The sequence below is a fragment of the Canis lupus genome, chromosome X (assembly GCF_011100685.1).
Source record: "Canis lupus familiaris isolate Mischka breed German Shepherd chromosome X, alternate assembly UU_Cfam_GSD_1.0, whole genome shotgun sequence".
In the NCBI taxonomy this organism is placed as follows: Eukaryota; Metazoa; Chordata; class Mammalia; order Carnivora; family Canidae; genus Canis; species Canis lupus.
Genome location: NC_049260.1, coordinates 44,721,589 through 44,744,343, shown reverse-complemented (window position 1 = coordinate 44,744,343; position 22,755 = coordinate 44,721,589). Strand labels below are relative to the sequence as shown.

Genomic DNA, 22,755 nt, shown 5'->3' with positions numbered 1-22,755 from the left:
TATTTATTCATGAGAGACACACACGCACACACAGAGGCAGAGACACAGGCAGAGAGAGAAGCAGGCTCCGTGCAGGGAGCCCAACGTGGGACTTGATCCCAGGTGCTGAAGGCGGCGCTAAAATGCTGAGCCACCCGGGCTGCCCAAGATTGAGTTTTTGAGAAAGATTATGGTAATAAAAGCAGGATGCAAAAATAAAAGGAACCATAACAATTCCCTGAGGATGGAATCTGAGATAATTTTGATAATGATCAAGGTGAGGAAACCTGGAGGCATATTAAACCTCCCTAGGTTTATTCAAAGCCATTTAGGTAGAATTTGGCAAGAACTGAAGTTTCTGAAGACTAAGTGAGAACAGAATTAAAGAAATATTCCGAAAACAGAGGAGGGGAGGAAGCCAGCGGCCAGGAGCAGCAGCGGCTTCGGGCGCCCGAGCAGCCAGTTCCGGAAGCTTCAGGCGGTCTTTCTGCGGAGCCTTGGTCCCAGCCCCCATCTTCCCCGACCCATCGGTTGTTGTCTGGGCAGATTTAAACAGTCAAGTTAAATCAAGCTGGGCAATCATGGCAGAAGGTGGATTCGATCCTCGTGAATGTGTTTGCTCTCATGAGCAGCATGCAATGAGAAGGCTGATCAATTTCTTGAGGCAGTCTCAGTCCTACTGCACAGACAGCATGTCTTCAGGAATTACCAGGGCCCTCTGGTGATAATGGCATCAGTATTACCATGATCTTGATGACCTGGATGGTTATTGCAGTGATCTTGTTTCTACTGAGACCTCCTAATTTAAGAGGATCCAACCTAACTGGCAAGCCAACCAGTCCTCATAATGGACAAGATCCAACAGCCCCTCCTGTGGACTAACTGTGATACAGGCAGTGAAAATAGTTAACACCTTGCACGACCAAATAAACGAAGATGACCAGAGTACTCTTAATCCCATTTGACTGTTTTTCCTTTGGCATCTGCAATATGGGATGGTATTGTTTCCATGAGCTTCTAGAAATTTCACTTGCAAGCTTATTTTTGCTTCCTGAGTTGTCACCATTCCTTTTTACAGTATATTTGAGTAAATAATTATATTTAAAAAGTTACATGGGCTTTTTTGGTTATCCTAAACTTAAACATTCTACCCATTCTATTTGTAACTGTGATCATAATTTTTGGTGATGATTTCTGGCCTGATTGAAGGAAATTTGAGATCTCTGCCCTTAAATATTTTAAATAGTTTTGATGGGTTTTAAAATTGCTTTTTTTCATAAGATATTTATAAAGTTACTTGGGGTTGTCTGAGATTGTATGAAAAAAATTAGAACCACACTGTATTTACATTTACCTTGATGCTTTTTAGTGGGTGGCGTTTTTTCTAGTTCTTGGGACTGTGGCTGTTGTGCCCAAGATTGCGAATCCGAGAAACCACCAAGGAGCCCACACTGATGCAAGCGCATGAGGGTTTATTTGCAAGCTAGAGCTTGGGTCCAAGTATACCCGACACAGCAGAGCAAGGACTTGGACCCCGAAGTGGGTTACAGCTGGGTTTTTTATAGGCTGGTCTAGGGGATTTTCAGAAGGGGTGGAAAAATTTCTCAAATTCTGTTTACATTCTGATATGGGACCTTCAAGGGCATTGAGCTCTGTTCCCATTCTAATATGGGACTTTCCACCATGGACGTGGGCTCTGTTGTCTTTCTGATATGGGATTCCCTGCCGAGGACATTGGGGACATTCTGCAGTTTTTCCCATAAGGTTCAGCTCTTATTCACAGGGGCCTAAGATGGCTGTACTTGTGCTAATGCTAAACTTTAGGTGGGATGGCCTTAATTTTTCTCAGCCTCCACGGTGGCAGCCTTTGGAATATTTTACAAATCTGTGTCATCCACTACAGCTGGCTTATGTGGCTAGAAAAGGAGGGGGAAAGAAATAGTTGTTTACTAAGTTTTTTATTCCCACAAAAATGTCTAATATTAGGAGAACTTTAAATAAACATGACTTAAATATGGTGGATGATTTACAGCCCATCATAGCTCACAAAGTTCACGAAAGGAGGAAAAAAGTTCATTCTTTCTGCCTTTGCCAGGTATATTCTATACAGTAATAATTTAAGCTATAATTTATTTGTTAAATGAGTGCCTCTCAGGAACCTTCTTTTCCATTCTAACACTTCCCTGTTAAATGGAACTATCTTAAAGCTGTATTGGGGGCCTATTTCGTTACTGAGATTTGAATGCTATTTACTTATTTAGTCTATTTTTTTTTCTGTGAAGAAAAAATCGAGTCTTTTGTTATCCTTCTGACTTTAGAAAATATTTGATGAATTCTTGGTTTACTCTGAGGGAAAAGGAAGAAAATGAAAAAACAATCAAGGATCTTTTTCTCACCCCTTATCTCATTCTTATTTAGTAATAAGATGGATTGGGCAGCCCTGGTGGCTCAGCGGTTTAGCACTGCCTTCAGCCCAGGGTATGATCCTGGAGACCCAAGATGGAGTCCCACGTGAGGCCCCCTGCATGGGGCCTGCTTCTCCCTCTGCCTGTGTCTCTGCCTCTCTCTGTCTCTTTGTCTCCCATGAACAAATAAATAAAATCTTAAAAAAAATTAATAAGATGAATTGGGGTGGGGAGCTCCATTAATAAAAGTAAGATTTTGAAATGTATAAAAAGTAAAAGGTTACATTGTTTTGCTCACTTTGAAAGAAAACAAATACACATGGCATAAAAACAAGTCTGCATGACCTATGTGGTTATGGAATTTTTTTCTTAGCAAGTGATTACAGATGGTTTATGGAGACTAGAAGATATTTTGCTATCATGTAAGGATTTCCCCCCCCAGATCAGTCTAGCCTTTCACTGTATCGATCTGAGAAATTACTTGTATGAATTAATAAACTTCTCTATATCATTGTACTGTTTTTTTAAAAAAGAAATGTTCCTTTTAAAGTATTATTTTATTTATTGGTTGCTGAGGTATGGGAAACATGAAATATTGGTAATTGGCAGACAAAAAAATCTGTAAACTCGGCTGTGGACCGTGGGCTGCCGGGGTTGGTGAAGGATCTCAAGATGGCTGGGCGAAAACTTGCTCTAAAAACCATTGACTGGGTAGCTTTTGGGGAGATCATACCCCGAAACCAGAAGGCCATTGCCAACTCCCTGAAATCCTGGAATGAGATGCTTACCTCCAGGTTGGCTACTCTTCCTGAGAAACCACCTGCTATTGACTGGGCTTACTACAAGGCCAATGTGGCAAAGGCTGGCTTGGTAGATGACTTTGAGAAGAAGTTTAATGCCCTGAAGTTTCCTGTGCCAGAGGATAAATACACTGTTCAGGTGGATGCTGAGGAAAAAGAAGATGTGAAAAGCTGTGCTGAATTTTTGTCCCTCTCAAAGGCCAGGATTGAAGAATATGAAAAAGAGCTGGAGAAGATGAAGAACATAATTCCATTTGATCAGATGACCATTGAGGACCTGAATGAAGTCTTCCCAGAAACCAAATTAGACAAGAAGAAGTATCCCTATTGGCCTCACAAGCCAATTGAAAATTTATAAACTTGAGTTGAGGAGAAAGCCCCGGCCTTCATATTATAAACATTGGACATTAAAAATAATGATACGGTAAAAAAAAAATCGTAAACTCAGAAAAGAATATCATTTAAAAACAAAAACTTTGACTTATTGCATAGACAAAAAAAGAAAAAGAGTAAGTCATTATTTTTCCCGATTAAAATCATGATCATAATTCCATTAGCATCACTCATTTTTGCTACCATCTACCAATATTCTACTATGTGAATGATAAACAACAGATAACAGTGAGATTGGGGTGGGTTTTAGTGTCAAACTGGTTTTAGTGTCAAACTGTCCTGTGTATATTATGACCATTACTGTACATTTAGGCCCAGTATTTTGGGGAAAATTGTTGGCAAGAATGTGGAGAAAAGGAAACACTCTTGCACTGCTAATGGTAGTGTAAATTGGTGTCACAACTATGGAAAATAGTATGAAGCTTATTTGAATATTAAAAATAGAACTACCATATGATCCAGGAATTCCACTTCTGGATATTTATCCAAAGAAAATAAGATCACTAATTTGAAAAGAATCTATGGACCCCCATGTTCATTGCAGCACTATTTACAATAGCCAATATATGTAAGCAATTTAGTGTCTATCAGTGGAAAAATGGATAAAGAAGATGTGTTATACACACACACACTCCACAGTGGAATACTATTCATCCAAAAAAGAAGGAAATCTTGCTATTTGCAACATCATGGATGGGCCTTGAGGGCATTATGCTAAGTGAAATAAGTCAGAGTAAGACAAGTACCATATGATCCTGCTTACAGTGGAATTTAAAACAAAACAAAAACCAAGCTCAGACACAGACAACACCTGGTTGCCAAAGGCAGAGGGTAGGGGGTCAGCAAAATGGGTGAAGGGGGTCAAAAGACATAAACCTCCAATTATAAAATAAATATATTTTGGGGTGTAATATAAGCGTGTTGACTATAGTTATATTAACTATACTGCATTGCATTGAAAGTTGCTAAGAGAGTAAACCTTAAAAGTTCTCATCACAAGAAAAAAATTCTTTTGTATAACTATGTATAATGATAGATATTAACTAGACTTGTGGTGATCATTTCACAATATATATGTGTACTGAATCACTATGTTATACAGCTGAAATTAATATAATGTTATATGTCAATTATACCTCAACAAAAAAAGCAAAAAGTTTACTGTATTTTGAAATTGCCAACTGCAAAAAAAATACAGAATATATAAAATGAGACTACTTATAGAAGACAGGGATTTATAGTTGAAGTGTGGCAGCAATAAAATTATATGGCTTTATTCTGACAGTAGCGTAAGTTTCTTCAAGGTCAAAATGAAGAGCAAGGTAGTTTTCTTTCTTTTTTTTTAAGATTTTATTCATTTGTTCATGAGAGACAGAGAGAGAAGCAGAAACATAGGCAGAGGGAGAAGCAGGCTCCATGCAGGGAGCCTGATGTGGGACTTGATCCTAGGACTCCAGGATCACGCCCTGAGCTGAAGGCAGACGCTCAACCACTGAGCCACCAGGCGTCCCTGAACAAGGTAGTTTTCAATAAAACAGAGCAATGGTGGGGGATGAGGGAGCCTTCTAGAAGTGCTTGAAAAGTTTAATATCTTGATCTTCGTGGTGATTGCACAGATATATAAATAATTGAGCTGTACATATATGAGTAGTGCATATTACTGTCTGTAAAATACCTACATCTAGAAGATATTAAGAAAAAAGAATAGACGCTTTTGCTTATGAGCAATATAGAGTAAAAAAGATCAGAAATACTCTCATAGCTGAGACAACAAGTAAATGTTTCAAATCATACGATACATCAGTTTTCAAGATACTGGAGATCCAGAGATTCAAGTTTGGAGACAAATGAGGTGAGCTCAAAGATTTTCCCTGTCTATTGCTGTGAGAGATTTTTCTGGGCTATGGTTCAAGGAGGGAGAATTGAAAAAAGATTGATGGACTCCCTACATTGAGAAGATAGAGCTAAGTGTCCAGAGAGATCTAGATGGCTAGAATTTTCAAGAAAGAGTACTAAAGAAAAGAAACTGCATAGAGGTAAAACTCCAGATATCTACAAAGATTCCCCTTCAGCATGTAGCTAAGGACTGATCAGAACACGCATTTGAGGAAAGTACCCTCCAGGCCAGGTAGAGAATCATCCAAAAGAATTAGAGCTAACTGTGGGGTGAATTCAGGACCAGAAACAATGCCTGTTCCCACCAGCCATACTAAAAAACCTCAAAAATCATTGGGCACTGGATCAAGTATGCGGAAGGGTGGCTTTGGTAGGGAAATAATTAGGCCTAGGTTGAACACTGTTCCAATCCTGTAACAAAACTTAAAAAGCATGACTCAAAAGGATCCAAGTATGTCCTGGTACCTTAACATGTCACAGAACTATGTCAAGAATATTTAAAGGAATATAGACGTATTCAGCATTGAACAAGGTAAAATCTACAATGTCTGGCTAATATACAACTAAACATCACAAAGAATGAAAAGAATGCATAAAAATATAAATTACATCGAAGAGAAAATTAAAACAATTGAAACTGATCCAAGGCTGATAAAGATGTTAGAATTAGGAGCATAAGGGCAGTGGGCGGCTCAGTCAAGTGTCTGCCTTTTGCCCAGATCTTAAACCTAGCATCCGGGGACTGAGCCCTACCTTGCTTTCCTGCTCAGTGGAGAGTCTGCTTCTCCCTCCCCTTGCTCTTGTGCTCTCTCTCACTTTCTCTGTCTCCCTCTCAAATAAATAAAATCTTTTTTAAAAAAGAATTAGGAGTCATAGACATTTAAATAGACATTATAGCTATATTCCATCTATTCAGAAAATTAAGTAGAGATGGAATATTTATAAAAAGACCCAAATAGACATAATGGAGATGAAAACTAAACTTTGTTCAATGTAAATATGATGGATAGAATTAATGGCAGATTAGGCTGCAGAAAAAAAAAAGATTAATGTAGTTGATAGTATAAGCTGTCCAAAATAAAACACAGAGGAAAAAAATGAATCCTTACAAACTGAACAGAGTATCAGTGAGATCAGTAAGTTGTGAGACAATTTACCAAGTGACAAATGGACGGGTAATTGGAGGGTCTGAAAGAGGAGAGGGGAAGGAGATAGAGAAAATTTGAAGAAATAACAGCTGAAAATTTCTAAATTGATGAAAACTATAAACATACAGAACCATACAGAACCAGGAAGATAAATTCCAAGCACAAGAAAAATGAAGAAATCTACATCCTGTGTATATTATGACCAAATTTATTAAAACCAGTGAAAAAGAAAATCTTTAAAACATCCAGAGATAAAAGGCATGTTATGTCTGGAGTAACAAAAATAACGATGACATCTTATTTCTCCTTGGAAACAATGCATGCAATACAGTGAGGAAACATTTTTAACATACTGAGAGAAAAAAAAGTCAAGGTAAAATTCCATATCTGACAAGAATATCTTTCGAAAGTGAAGGTAAAATAAAGACTTTTTTCAGACTTACAAAATGTTGTCCCCAAGATTGTGAATACGAGAAACCACCAAGGAGCCCACACCGATGCAAGCGCATGAGGGTTTATTTGCAAGCTAGAGCTTGGATCCAAGTGTGCCGGACACAGCGAAGCAGGGACTTGGACCCCGAAGTGGGTTACAGCTGGGTTTTTTATAGGCTGGTCTAGGGGATTTTCAGAAGGGGTGGAAGAATTTCTCCAAGTTCTGTTTACATTCTGATGTGGGGCTTTCAAGGGCATTGAGCTCTGTTCTCATTCTAATATGGGACTTTCTACCATGGGCGTGGGCTCTGTTGTCTTTCTGATATGGGATTCTCTGCCGAGGGCAATTCTGAGCTCTGTTGTCTTTCTGATATGGGATTCCCTGCCGAGGACATTGAGGACATTCTGCAGTTTTTCCCATAAGGTTCAGCTCTTATTCACAGGGGCCTAAGATGGCTGTACTTGTGCTAATGCTAAACTTTAGGTGGGATGGCCTTAATTTTTCTCGGCCTCCACAAAAAGCTGAAATAATTTACCACTGGCAGACCTTTACTATAAGAAATGTTAAAGAAAGTGTTTTATGCAGAAGGAAAATGATAGATAAAAATATGCACCTATAGAAAGGAATGAAGATGGCCAGAAATGGTGTGATATTGCTGCTTATAATAAATACATATTTGGTCTTTGTTCACTATTCCTGGCACATGTTTTATAAAATTCTTGTAATTTCCTTTTTAAAAAATATTTTATTTATTTATTCATGAGAGACACACACAAAGAGAGGCAGAGACACAGGCAGAGGGAGAAGCAGGCTCCATTCAGGGAGCCTGATGTGGGACTCGATCCGGGGACTCCATCCAGGGACTTGATCCAGGGACTTTATCCAGGGACTCTATCCAGGGACTCAATTCAGGGACTCCAGGATCACGCACTGAGCTGAAGGCAGACTCTTAACTGCTGAGCCACCCAGGCGTCCCATAAAATCCTTGTAATTTCTCAAGAGCTGTAGGGACATCTTTTGTTATAGTATTTGGTCTTTTGTCCTCAGTTCCTGAAATAGCTTCAGAGCATAAAGGTGAAGTGGATGTCTCTTTTTATTCATAACAAACCCCTTTCAACCGTACCTGAGGTTATGCTAATGAGCGACTTTTGGAAAGCCTCTATGGATGCGGGCTGGTTGCCAGGGGAACCAACCTTGATAACGGGGTTGGAATTTTTAGTTCTATCTACACCCACACCCCTGCTCCTGCCCTGCCCCAAACTGAAGGAAAGGGAGAGGGGCTGGAGATTGAGTTCAATCACTAATAGCCAAAGATTTAATCCATCATGCCTATGTAATAAAGCCTCGATGAAAAACTCAAATGAATGGGTTCAGAGAACTTCCAGGTTAGTGAATATTTGGAGATGTAAGGAGAATTGTGTGCCCGAAGAGAGCATGGAAACTCTGCCCAATGTATCTCCTCCATCTGCCTGTTCCTGATTTATATTCTTTTATAATAAATCAGTAATCTAGTAAGTAAATATTTTTCTACCTTATAAGAGCTGCTTTAGCAAATTAATCAAACTTGAAGAGGGATAATATGAAACTCTGATTCATAGTATGATGAAGTTTTGGAATATAGATGAAGTTTGGTGGGGTCAGGTCCAGAGCCGATGACCAAGAAAGAATTCTTGAGACGTCTTTGGTGCTAATGGTGGTTTTATTAAGCACAGGGACAGGACCCATGGGCAGGAAGAGCTGCTGCCCTGGGCCTATGAGGGGTGGCTGATTATATACCTGGGAGTTGGGAGGGGTTTGAGGATGGCGTACTCTCTAAGGAATTTTGGAAGCAAGGTTTCCAGAACCTTGACGGGGCTAGCCATTGTTGGGAAAAGGTCATTTATTACCATCTAATATAACCTGAGTCATGAGGCCCTTCAGATGTATATCAGTGGGCCATGTGCTTGGAGGATGATTGCCAGCACGTATCTTGGTGGTTTAGAGATAAAGGGAAATTTCTAAAGGAATTTTTTTTAAAAATTACTTATTTATTTATTTATTTATTTATTTATTTACTTACTTACTTATTTATGAGAGAGACAGAGAGAGAGAGAGAGAGAGAGAGAGGCAGAGACATAGGCAGAGGGAGAAGCAGGCTCCATGCAGGGAGGCTGAGGTGGGACTGGATCCCAGGTCTCTAGGATCACTCCCTGGGCTGAAGGCAGTACTAAAGCACTGAGCCACCCGGGCTGCCCCTAAAGAAATTTTTATATGTTAAAGTAGACTTACAGGATCCTGGGGGTCGGGCTAAGATTGCCATTTGCTCTTAGCAAGATTATTAACATCAAGGCAGTTGAATCTGTAGAGGAATGTCCCTCTGCCTGTTTCAAGGATTTGTCAATGTGCTGCCTCAGGCTTGTGCTTTGTCCTCACCTAATCCTGTTCCCCTATCAAGTAGGTCAGAATCAAAGGAAACAACTTCGACTTGCTATTGGTGTCTGAAGTTGTGGGGAGCAATTTTGTGGGACTGACACTTTAACCTGTGGAATTAAATTGTAGGAAACTCAACTAGTGCATAATTGTTTGGTATGGGGTTATATCCCCCAACACACACACATATCCACACACATCTGGTGTTAGAAGTGAAATAGTATTTATAGTAAAGTACTGAGAGTGGAGAAGACACACAAAAGTGTATTTTTCATCTAGAAATGGTAATAAAGTGGATAATAAAATGTTTTTATTATTTAAAACTTTTTAAAAGAAAACTAAATAATAATATATATTGTAAGTTTTATAACATATGTAAAAGTAAAATGTATACAACAATGGAATAAAGGTCAAGAGGCAAAAATGAGTAAGCTATTTTAAGGATCATAGATTGTACACAAGCTGGTATAATATATTTTTAAAGATTTTATTTATTCATGAGAGACACAGAGAGAGAGAGAGAGAGAGAGAGAGAGAGAGGCAGAGACACAGGCAGAGGGAAGCAGGCTCCATGCAGGGAGCCCTACGTGGAACTCGATTCCGGGACTCCAGGATCATACCCTGGGCCGAAGGGAGGCACTAAACCACTGAGCCATCCAGGGATCCCCAAACTGGTATAATATGACATGAAGGTAGACTACAGTAAGTTAAAAATGTATGCCATAAATCCAAGACAGACCATGAAAATAAAAAAAAATTAAAAATTATAGGTAATAAGCTTAAAACAGGGATAAAATGGATTCAGAAAAATACTTGACTAATGGAAAAGAAGGCAGAAAATGAGAGAAAAAGGAACAAATAGGACAAATAAAAGATAGAAAAGTATTTACTCAAAACCAAACTGTATCAATAATGATGAAACATAACTGGTCTGAACATTCCAGTTTAATGTCTTAGATTGGCAGGTTGGATAAAAATGAAATAACTATCTGCTGCCTATAAGAAGATCATTTTTCTTTTAAAGACAAAAAGAATAAAAATAAAATGTTTGATAAAAAAAATATCATGTTAACTCTAGTGTAAGGAAAAGACAAAGTAGATTTTAGGGCAAAGACTATTACCACATTAAAATAAGGATATTTAATAAAGATAAATTAGTCAATTAGGTAAGAGAACATAACAATTATGTTTATGTACCTAATAAAAGAGCATCAAAATACACGGAGGAAAACCTTATAGAACTGCTGTGTTAGGGTAAAACCCAGTCCTCCTCATGTGTTTCTCCTTTATTTTCACAGTATTGCCACACTCACAACACTTCTGACACCAGATGTGTGTGGGTTTTTCCCCCACCAAGTAATAATCTGCTGCACCAGCTGGGTGTCCTATGATTTAACTCAGTTCAATTCAGTTCTGGCACTATCTGCCTGATGATAGCATCAGGTCCACAGGTTAAGAACTCAGGCCCACAAGACCTGTGCTTTTGACTGATGGATTACAATCTGAGCCTCCCATAACTCCCTCTTTATATTTGATTAATTTGTTACAGTGACTCACAGGACTCAGGGAAACACTTATTTTTACCAGTTTATTAAAGGATATGATTAAAGATACAAAGGAATAGTCAGTTGAAGAGATACATAGGATGAGGTCTAGGATAGTTCTGAGCACCAGAACTTCTAGCTCCATGCTTTTGGGGTACATCACTCTCTTGGTATGTGGATGTTTTCACCAACCTAGAAGCTCTTTGAATTCCACACTATTGGGATTTTATGGAGACTTCCTCACATAGGTATGGTCAATTATTAACTCCATTTCCAGCCCTTGTCCCATTTCTGGAGGATGGGGATAGGGTTGATAAGGCTGAAAACTTCAAGCATCTAATCTTGGCTTGGACTTTCTAGTGACCAATCACCATCCAAGATCCCACCTAGAGTCACCTCACTGGAACAAAAAATGCTTCTAGTGTTGCAGGATTGCAGGGTTCTTGTCTCACAGAGTTGAGGAATGAATCTTGTGGATACAAAAGGGTGAAGTGAAGTGAAAGTTTATTAAGTGAAGATGAGAGCAGAAAGGAAAGAAAAAAGCTCTCCAAAATCAGAGGGGTCCTCAAAGGGTTCCCACTGAGGGATTTTAGTGGCAATCTTTTATTGATATCCGACTAGGAAGCTCATGGCCTTGAGATTCTTGTGCCATCTTAGTTTGTTCCCTTATCTCTTGTTCAGCTCTGTCACAGCATCTACATCTGCCAGGAATAGTTTCAGAGCCTAGTCAGGGGAGTCAGGGGCCTCCTATCTCTCCTACCTATACCTTAACTCCTTCCCTATACATAAGACAGGACCTGTGGACAGAAAGAGCTACACTGGGATTGTGAGGAGTGTATACATTTTAATTAGTGGGGATTGGGGATAGTGCAAGTCTCTCAGAAATCTGGAAGCAAGGCTATCAGGACCTTGAGAGGCCAGCTGTTGCCAGGATAAAGTCCCTTTTAAACAGTAAGTCACAAAGGCAGCCAAGAGTTCCTTGAGGAACGTCACACTCTGCATGTTTCAGGTGTTTCTCAGAAGTCTGCAAGCTGTAAGGAGATTTTTTTAAAAAGATTTTATTTATTTATTCATGAGAGATAGAGAGAGAGGCAGAGACACAGGCAGAGGGAGAAGCAGGCCTCCTGCAAGGTGCCCAATGTGGGACTTGATCCCGGATCCTGGGGTCATGCCCTGAGCTGAAGGCTGATGCTCAACCACTGAGGCACCCAGGTATCCCAGGATATTTTAATTTAATCTACATTTTTGCCTTTGTTTCCCACATCACTAGTCCTTTTATCACTTGGGAATTTGCATAAGTTTCAGGAGCCCTGGGTCTGGAATCTGGGTCAAAGAGCAAATATTGTAACAGAAGATGCTCCTGGTGCTTTTTATCACTTAGGAATTTACAAGGGGAGGAGGGGCAAGATGCCGGAAGAGTAGGGTCTCCAAATCACCTGTCCCCACCAAATTACCTAGAAAACCTTCAAATTATCCTGAAAATCTACGAATTCGGCCTGAGAATTAAAGAGAGAACACCTGGAATGCTACAGTGAGAAGAGTTCGCGCTTCTATCAAGGTAGGAAGACGGGGAAAAAAGAAATAAAGAAACAAAAGGCCTCCAAGGGGGAGGGGCCCCGCGAGGAGCCAGGCTGAGGCCGGGGCGAGTGTCCCCAGGACAGGAGAGCCCCGTCCCGGAGAAGCAGGAGCTGCACCAACCTTCCCGGGCGGAAAGGGGCTCGCAGGGAGTTGGAGCAGGACCCCAGGAGGGCGGGGATGCCCTCGGGCTCCCTAGGACAGTAACAGAGCAACTGCGCGCCCAGGAGAGTGCGCCGAGCTCCCTAAGGGCTGCAGCGCGCACGGCGGGACCCGGAGCAGCTCGTAGGGGCTCGGGCGGGGGCTCCGCGGAGGGGACTGCGGGCGGGAGCGCGAATCCAACAGCGCAGGCCCTGGAGCACAGGGCGCCCGGACACAGCCCAGGATCCGGCCTCCCCCGGGACAGACAGAGGCCTGGAGGGCCGAGAACAGCAAGGACGCTCCTGCCCCGAGCTGAGCAGATCAGCGGCCCCGCCCCGGAGCCTCCAGGCCTTGCAGACGGAGAGCTCCGGAGCTACTGCCGGAGCTGACTCCAGGGCTCCAGACCTGGCCCCGCAACTGGGGCTGTTGCTCCTGGGGCCTCACGGGGTAAAAAACCCCCATTGAGCCCTGCACCAGGCAGGGGCACAGCAGCTCCCCCAACTGCTAACACCTGAAAATCAGCACAACAGGCCCCTCCCCCAGAAGACCAGCTAGACGGACAATTTCCAGGGGAAGCCAAGGGACTTAAAGTACACAGAATCAGAAGATACTCCCCCGTGGTTCTTTTTTTCTTATTTTTTTTGTTGTTGTTTTGTTTTGTTTTGTTTTGCTTTTTGATTTGTTTCCTTCCCGCACCCCCCTTTTTTCCTTTCTTTCTTTTTCTTTCTCTTTTTCTTCTTTTTTTTCGTTTTTTTCTTCCTTTTTTTTCCCTCTTTCTCTTTTCTTTCCTTCTTTCTCTCCTCTCTTTTTCTCCTTTTCCCAATACAACTTGCTTTTGGCCACTCTGCACTGAGCAAAATGACTAGAAGGAAAACCTCACCTCAAAAGAAAGAATCAGAAACAGTCCTCTCTCCCACACAGTTACAAAATCTGGATTACAATTCAATGTCAGAAAGCCAATTCAGAAGCACTATTATACAGCTACTGGTGGCTCTAGAAAAAAGCATAAAGGACTCAAGAGACTTCATGACTGCAGAATTTAGAGCTAATCAGGCAGAAATTAAAAATCAATTGAATGAGATGCAATCCAAACTAGACGTCCTAACAACGAGGGTTAACGAGGTGGAAGAACGAGTGAGTGACATAGAAGACAAGTTGATAGCAAAGAGGGAAACTGAGGAAAAAAGAGACAAACAATTAAAAGACCATGAAGATAGATTAAGGGAAATAAACAACAGCCTGAGGAAGAAAAACTTACGTTTAATTGGGGTTCCCGAGGGTGCCGAAAGGGACAGAGGGCCAGAATATGTATTTGAACAAATTCTAGCTGAAAACTTTCCTAATCTGGGAAGGGAAACAGGCATTCAGATCCAGGAAATAGAGAGCTCCCCCCCTAAAATCAATAAAAACCGTTCAACACCTCGACATTTAATAGTGAAGCTTGCAAATTCCAAAGATAAAGAGAAGATCCTGAAAGCAGCAAGAGACAAGAAATCCCTGACTTTTATGGGGAGGAGTATTAGGGTAACAGCAGACCTCTCCACAGAGACCAGGCAGGCCAGAAAGGGCTGGCAGGATGTATTCAGGGTCCTAAATGAGAAGAACATGCAACCAAGAATACTTTATCCAGCAAGGCTCTCATTCAAAATGGAAGGAGAGATAAAGAGCTTCCAAGACAGGCAGCAACTGAAAGAATATGTGACCTCCAAACCAGCTCTGCAAGAAATTTTAAGGGTGACTCATAAAATTCCCCTTTAAGAAGAAGTTCAGTGGAACAATCCACAAAAACAAGGACTGAATACATATCATAATGACACTAAACTCATATCTCTCAATAGTAACTCTGAACGTGAAAGGGCTTAATGACCCCATCAAAAGGCGCAGGGTTTCAGACTGGATAAAAAAGCAGGACCCATCTATTTGCTGTCTACAAGAGACTCATTTTAGATAGAAGGACACCTACAGCCTGAAAATAAAAGGTTGGAGAACCATTTACCATTCGAATGGTCCTCAAAAGAAAGCAGGGGTAGCCATCCTTATATCAGATAAACTAAAATTTACCCCGAAGACTGTAGTAAGAGATGAAGAGGGACACTATCTCATACTTAAAGGATCTATCCAACAAGAGGACTTAACAATCCTCAATATATATGCCCCGAAGGTGGGAGCTGCCAAATATATCAATCAATTATTAACCAAAGTGAAGAAATACTTAGATAATAATACACTTATACTTGGTGACTTCAATCTAGCTCTTTCTACCCTCGATAGGTCTTCTAAGCACAACATCTCCAAAGAAACGAGAACTTTAAATGATACACTGGACCAGATGGATTTCACAGATATCTACAGAACTTTACATCCAAACTCAACTGAATACACATTCTTCTCAAGGGCACATGGAACTTTCTCCAGAATAGACCACATACTGGGTCAACAAATCGGGTCTGAATCGATACCAAAAGATTGGGATCGTCCCCTGCATATTCTCAGACCATAATGCCTTGAAATTAGAACTAAATCACAACAAGAAGTTTGGAAGGACCTCAAACACGTGGAGGTTAAGGACCATCCTGCTAAAAGATGAAAGGGTCAACCAGGAAATTAAGGAAGAATTAAAAAGATTCATGGAAACTAATGAGAATGAAGATACAACCGTTCAAAATCTTTGGGACACAGCAAAAGCAGTGCTAAGGGGGAAATACATCGCAATACAAGCATCCATTCAAAAACTGGAAAAAACTCAAATACAAAAGCTAACCTTACACATAAAGGAGCTAGAGAAAAAACAGCAAATAGATCCTACACCCAGGAGAAGAAGAGAGTTAATAAAGATTCGAGCACAACTCAATGAAATCGAGACCAGAAGAACTGTGGAACAGATCAACAGAACCAGGAGTTGGTTCTTTGAAAGAATTAATAAGATAGATAAACCATTAGCCAGCCTTATTAAAAAGAAGAGAGAGAAGACTCAAATCAATAAAATCATGAATGAGAAAGGAGAGATCACTACCAACACCAAGGAAATACAAACGATTTTAAAAACATATTATGAACAGCTATACGCCAAGAAATTAGGCAATCTAGAAGAAATGGACGCATTCCTGGAAAGCCACAAACTACCAAAACTGGAACAGGAAGAAATAGAAAACCTGAACAGGCCAATAACCAGGGAGGAAATTGAAGCAGTCATCAAAAACCTCCCAAAACACAAGAGTCTAGGGCCAGATGGCTTCCCAGGGGAATTCTATTAAACGTTTAAAGAAAAAACCATACCTATTCTCGTAAAGTTGTTAGGAAAGATAGAAAGAGATGGAGTACTTCCAAATTCGTTCTATGAGGCCAGCATCACCTTAATTCCAAAACCAGACAAAGACCCCACCCAAATGGAGAATTACAGACCAATATCCCTGATGAACATGGATGCAAAAATTCTCAACAAGATACTGAACAATAGGATCCAACAGTACATTAAGAAAATTATTCACCATGACCAAGTAGGATTTATCCCCGGGACACAAGGCTGGTTAAACACCCGTAAAACAATCAATGTGATTCATCATATCAGCAAGAGAAAAACCAAGAACCATATGATCCTCTCATTAGATGCAGAGAAAGCATTTGACAAAATACAGCATCCATTCCTGATCAAAACTCTTCAGAGCGTAGGGATAGAGGGAACATTCTTCGACATCTTAAAAGCCATCTACTTAAAGCCCACAGCAAATATCATTCTCAATGGGGAAGCACTGGGAGCCTTTCCCCTAAGATCAGGAACAAGACAGGGATGTCCACTCTCACCACTGCTATTCAACATAGTATTGGAAGTCCTAGCCTCAGCAATCAGACAACAAAAAGACATTAAAGGCATTCAAATTATCAAAGAAGTCAAACTCTCCCTCTTCGCCGATGACATGATACTCTACATAGAAAACCCAAAAGTCTCCACCCCAAGATTGCTAGAACTCATACAGCAATTTGGCAGCGTGGCAGGATACAAAATCAATGCCCAGTAGTCAGTGGCATTTCTATACACTAACAATGAGACTGAAGAAAGAGAAATTAAGGAGCCAATCCCATTTACAATTGCACCCAAAAGCATAAGATACCTAGGAATAAACCTAACCAAAGAGGTAAAGGATCTATACCCTCAAAACTATAGAACACTTCTGAAAGAAATTGAGGAAGACACAAAGAGATGGAAAAATATTCCATGCTCATGGATTGGCAGAATTAATATTGTGAAAATGTCAACGTTACCCAGGGCAATATACACGTTTAATGCAATCCCTATCAAAATACCATGGACTTTCTTCAGAGAGTTAGAACAAATTATTTTAAGATTTGTGTGGAATCAGAAAAGACCCCGAATAGCCAGGGGAATTTTAAAAAAGAAAACCATATCTGGGGGCATCACAATGCCAGATTTCAGGTTGTACTACAAAGCTGTGGTCATGAAGACAGTGTGGTACTGGCACAAAAACAGACACATAGATCAGTGGAACAGAATAGAGAATCCAGAAGTGGACCCTGAACTTTATGGGCAACTAATATTCGATAAAGGAGGAAAGACTATCCACTGGAAGAAAGACAGTCTCTTCAATAAATGGTGCTGGGAAAATTGGACATCCACATGCAGAAGAATGAAACCAGACCACTCTCTTTCACCATACACAAAGATAAACTCAAAATGGAAGAAAGATCTTAGTGTGAGACAAGAGTCCATCAAAATCCTAGAGAAGAACACAGGCAACACCCTTTTTGAACTCGGCCAGAGTAACTTCTTGCAAGATACATCCAGGAAGGCAAAAGAAACAAAAGCAAAAATGAACTATTGGGACTTCATCAAGATGAGAAGCTTTTGTACAGCAAAGGATACAGTCAACAGAACTAAAAGACAACCTACAGAATGGGAGAAGATATTTGCAAATGACGTATCAGATAAAGGGCTAAGTTTCCAAGATCTATAAAGTACTTCTTGAACTCAACAGCAAAGAAACAAACAATCCAATCATGAAATGGGCAAAAGACATGAAGAGAAATCTCACAGAGGAAGACCTAGACATGGCCAACATGCACATGGGAAAATGCTCTGCATCACTTGCCATCAGGGAAATACAAATCAAAACCACGATGTGATACCACCTCAAGCCAGTGAGAATGGGGAAAATTAACAAGGCAGGAAACCACAAATGTTGGAGAGGATGCGGAGAAAAGGGAACCCTCTTACCCTGTTGGTGGGAATGTGAACTGGTGCAGCCACTCTGGAAAACTGTGTGGAGGTTCCTCAAAGAGTTAAAAATAGATCTGCCCTACGACCCAGCAATTGCACTGTTGGGGATTTACCCCAAAGATTCAGATGCAATGAAACGCCGGGACACCTGCACCCCGATATTTCTAGCAGCAATGTCCACAATAGCCGAACTGTGGAAGGAGCCTCGGTGTCCATCAAAAGATGAATGGATAAAGAAGATGTGGTTTATGTATACAATGGAATATTACTCAGCCATTAGAAACAACAAATACCCGCCATTTGCTTCAACGTGGATGGAACTGGAGGGTATTATGCTGAGTGAAGTGAGTCAATCGGAGAAGGAGAAACATTATATGTTCTCATTCATTTGGGGAATATAAATAATAGTGAAAGGGAATAGAAGGGAAGGGAGAAGAAATGTGTGGGAAATATCAGAAAGGGAGACAGAACATAAAGACTCCTAACTCTGAGAAACGAACTAGGGGTGGTGGAAGGGGAGGAGGACGGGGGGTGGGCGTGAATGGGCGACAGGCACTGAGGGGGGCACTTGATGGGATGAGCACTGGGTGTTATTCTGTATGTTTGCAAATTGAACACCAATAAAAAATAAATTTATTATTTAAAAAAAAAGAATTTTGTATCTAATAGTTACATGTGTGATTTTGTTAATGCTGATGTCTGGGAATACAATGTTAAAGGTAGGAGGGCAAGTATGCTGACACCCCGTTTCCTATATCTATTGGCAGACACTACTACTCGATCTGAGATATGGCCTTAAAATTTTTGATATACTGCTTCAGGCATCAATACTGATTAATTGAATTTGTCCTTGAAATAGAGTATGGCACCTAAAGTATGATATTCCTGGGAGGACATCAAGAAGAAAGGGGCATAAGCTAACAGTACCTAATAGTAGGGGTAAAAGAGATAGAAAGGTATCAATTTTGAAGAAAATTATTACTGGTAAATGTTGAGAGATAAATTATATTAAGTTGTAATGTATGATTCATAGTAAAAGTCATAGTTTGAGCTTGAAGTGGATAGAATTAATGGTTGTTGAATTGTGGGCAGGAGATTTGAAGCTAAATTTGATGGACAATCTAAAGAAATCTTGAAGTTGCCCCATGATGATGGTAGAAATTGTGTGGAAAACAAGAACTGACTGCATGATGAAGAACAATCACTTAGAACACAGTGGATTATAACAAGGAAGATTTGTTAACATGTTCACTCCCTTAACTAGATTGTGGCATGTAAAAGCCAAGGAATTATGCCTTATTTTCTTTGAATCCCAAGATTTGAATGCAGCATACAAAGTATTGAATGAATAAACGAATGAATGAAGGAACGTTTGGTGATCATTGAGCACGTGAATGTAGACAACTTATATGAGATGAAGTTGAAAAACCACCCTAAAAGAGATTAGATTGGGACTAGAGAAGTAAGAAAAATTGAGTATCCATTGAGCAAATCATATCATCCATTTCCTCTGTATTCAATAGGTAATTTGCCCTACTAAGCAATCATTCCTATCTCGGTCTATGCCAAAGTTGCTTTGTCTACAAGTGAGAAACACCTGCATACTTCTGAAAAAATCCAATTACCCCAGGGCCTCTCAGACAAATCAAATTAGAATCTCTGGAAGCGTGATATAGTCTTCAATATTTCTTAAACTTTTTTCAAGGTTTATATTTCTAAGTAATCTCTATACCCAACGAGGGGCTTGAATATATAACCCTGAGATCAAGAGTGGCACAGTCTACTGACTGAGCCAGTCAGGTATACCTAGTCTTTCATATATATAAGAGCTCCCCGGGTCAGGGCACTTGAGGTGATGAGCACTGGTGTTACTTGCAACTGATGAATCACTAAACTTATAATACACTATATGTTAATTAATTGAATTTAAATTTATAAACAAACGAATAAATAATAAAAGCTCCCCAGGTAATTTATGCTGCCAAGATTGAGAGCTATGGGATTGAGACTAGACAAAACAAGATGCAAGTGTATTAAATTATCTAATTACACAAAAATTCAACATTATAGCTAGAATTAATTTATAGTAATTTTCTGTAAGAAATGAAGTATCTCAGTTCTCAACTTTTACTTACAATGGTATTTAAATTAATAAAAATTAATTTATTTGTTTTTTTTTAGATTTTATTTATTTATTCACAGAGAGAGGCAGAGACATAGGCAGAGGGAGAAGCAGGCTCCATGCAGGGAGCCCTAGATGGGACTTGATCCCAGGACTCCAGGATCACACCTGAGCAGAAGGCAGATGCTTAACCACTGAGCCACCCAGGCATCCCACAGTTGTAACATAATAGAACAAACATATATTAGTCTCAACCTCCAGTGTCTGGAGCAGAGCTCCTAAAACCCTTGTAAATTCCTTTTTCCTTTTTTTTTTTTATTGGTGTTCAATTTACTAACATACAGAATAACCCCCAGTGCCCGTCACCCATTCACTCCCACCCCCCGCCCTCCTCCCCTTCTACCACCCCTAGTTCGTTTCCCAGAGTTAGCAGTCTTTACGTTCTGTCTCCCTTTCTGATATTTCCCACACATTTCTTCTCCCTTCCCTTATATTCCCTTTCACTATTATTTATATTCCCCAAATGAATGAGAACATATAATGTTTGTCCTTCTCCGACTGACTTACTTCCCTCAGCATAATACCCTCCAGTTCCATCCACGTTGAAGCAAATGGTGGGTATTTGTCATTTCTAATGGCTGAGTAATATTCCATTGTATACATAAACCACATCTTCTTTATCCATTCATCTTTCGTTGGACCTCACAGCATTTTGGTAACCCTACCCTTATGACATTTATTTTATTATAGTTCTTACAGTAGCTATGTATACTTTATCCTTATTTTTTGACAAGCTCCTTGGAAACAAGAACCATGGCTTACTCATTTCTGTTTCCCTTAGACTGCTTGGGATGACACAAAAATGACAATGGAAACTACATTTACTGGGTGCCAGGCATTGTGATAAAGTATCTTAATCAACAAAATGATCTCACTTAAGTATCACAACTACCTTGTGCAATGGGTGGTATCCTTATCACAGTATTACAGATGAGGAAACAGAGTCTCAAAGAGGTTATATGACTTGTCTGGTTCAGTTAAAACTTGGACTAGAACCTAGGCCTGACATCAATACCCATGATTGTTATGCTGTACTCAAAATTTCCAGGACCATGAGTCTCCATGGACTGGGAGTGTGGGCTCTGGAATCTCCACCACCAACCAACCATGTGGAGGCTGAGACAGTGCAGGAATACGTGTATAGTGCCAACAGTTCATGCCTGTGAAAACCAAACCACAATGGCATGGGGGCTGCATGGGTGGAAGGCCATAGATGGGTGGAGTATTGCAGTGCAGTATGGTTTGAAGAGCAGCTTGGCAAGGTGTGAGGCATCTGCTGGTGTGGGAGAGCAAGACCGCAGTGGGTGAAAGAAACAATAAGAAAAAAATATATGCATAAATGGCAACAGCTTTATGCATATAGCAAAAGCCAATTATTCCTGCCATCAGTCTGTACTGAAAACAGTACATGCTGAAAACAGCAATGATGGTGGATAGATAACCAGTTCTGCTGAGGTCAGTTCTCCCATCCCCCACAGCCCCCTAGTTAATGCTCCTCTGAGACCTGTACAGTTCAGTCACCTCCGCAGTTTCCTGCTGCCCCTCACATGATTGGTTTCATGAGTTTTTTTCCCTTCCTTGTTTCCACATACTTTACATTCTACAATAATAACACTGAGAGCCAACCTAAACTCCGGGCTTCATCTCGGCACCTGCACTTCTTGATGGTGCCTGATGGTGTAGCCCCTTCAGGCCTCTCTTTGTTCCAAGATATTGGACTCTGAGTAATCATTTCATCTCTCATTGAAAGGCATCACCTGACATGCCAGTCTGCCGAGGGGCTGGTGAGCACTGGATTCCCGGAGTCAGAAGTGGATTCTGCTCTGTGCCATAGAATCATGCTTTATGTTCACACTTTGAGGGTGTAGTTAACTGGTGCCAGGGTTGAAAGTGACTTACCCAAGGGCACTCAGTGTAATGTTCAGGCTCAGGAATACCTGTGGGAAATGCCACAGTTGGATTTGTGATTTTATGACTTTGAGGAAAATGAAAACAGTGGGAAACTTCTTTGAAGGTACTTCACACTGGATACCAGAGAAGATAGTTATTTTTTAAGTTTTTATTAAAATTCTGGTTAATTAACATACAGTGTAATTGTTTTGGGTGTCCAATATAGTAATTCAACAGTTCCATACAACACCCTGTGCTCATCACAAGTGCACTCCTTAATCCCCATCATCTTTTTAACCCACCCCCGACCCACCTCCCCTCTGGTAACCATCAGTTTGTTCACTATAGTTAAGAGTCTGTCTCTTGGTTTGCTTCTCTCTCTCTCTCTCTCTCTTTCTCTCTCTCTTTTGCTTTTGCTCATTTCTTTTGTTTCTTCAATCCTGCACATGAGTGAGATCATATGGTATTTGTCTTTCTCTGACTTATTTCACTTAACATAATACTCTATCTCCACTCATGTCATTGCATATAGTAAGATTTCATTCATTATTATGGCTAATATAGTGGGTATGTACCACATGTTCTGTATCCATTCACCATCCAGTGGACACTTGGGCTGTTTCCATAATTGGACTATTAAAAGTAATACTGCTATGAACATAGAAGTGCATATATTCATTTGAATTAGTATTTTTGTTTTCATTGGTTAACTACCCAGCAGTGCAAT

At 40.3% G+C, this 22,755-nt stretch overlaps 1 pseudogene; it reads left to right on the top strand.

Moving 5' to 3' along the window:
- The first annotated feature begins 560 nt into the window (after nucleotides 1-560).
- Nucleotides 561-861, top strand: LOC111094872 (annotated as a pseudogene).
- The last annotated feature ends 21,894 nt before the right edge of the window (nucleotides 862-22,755 follow it).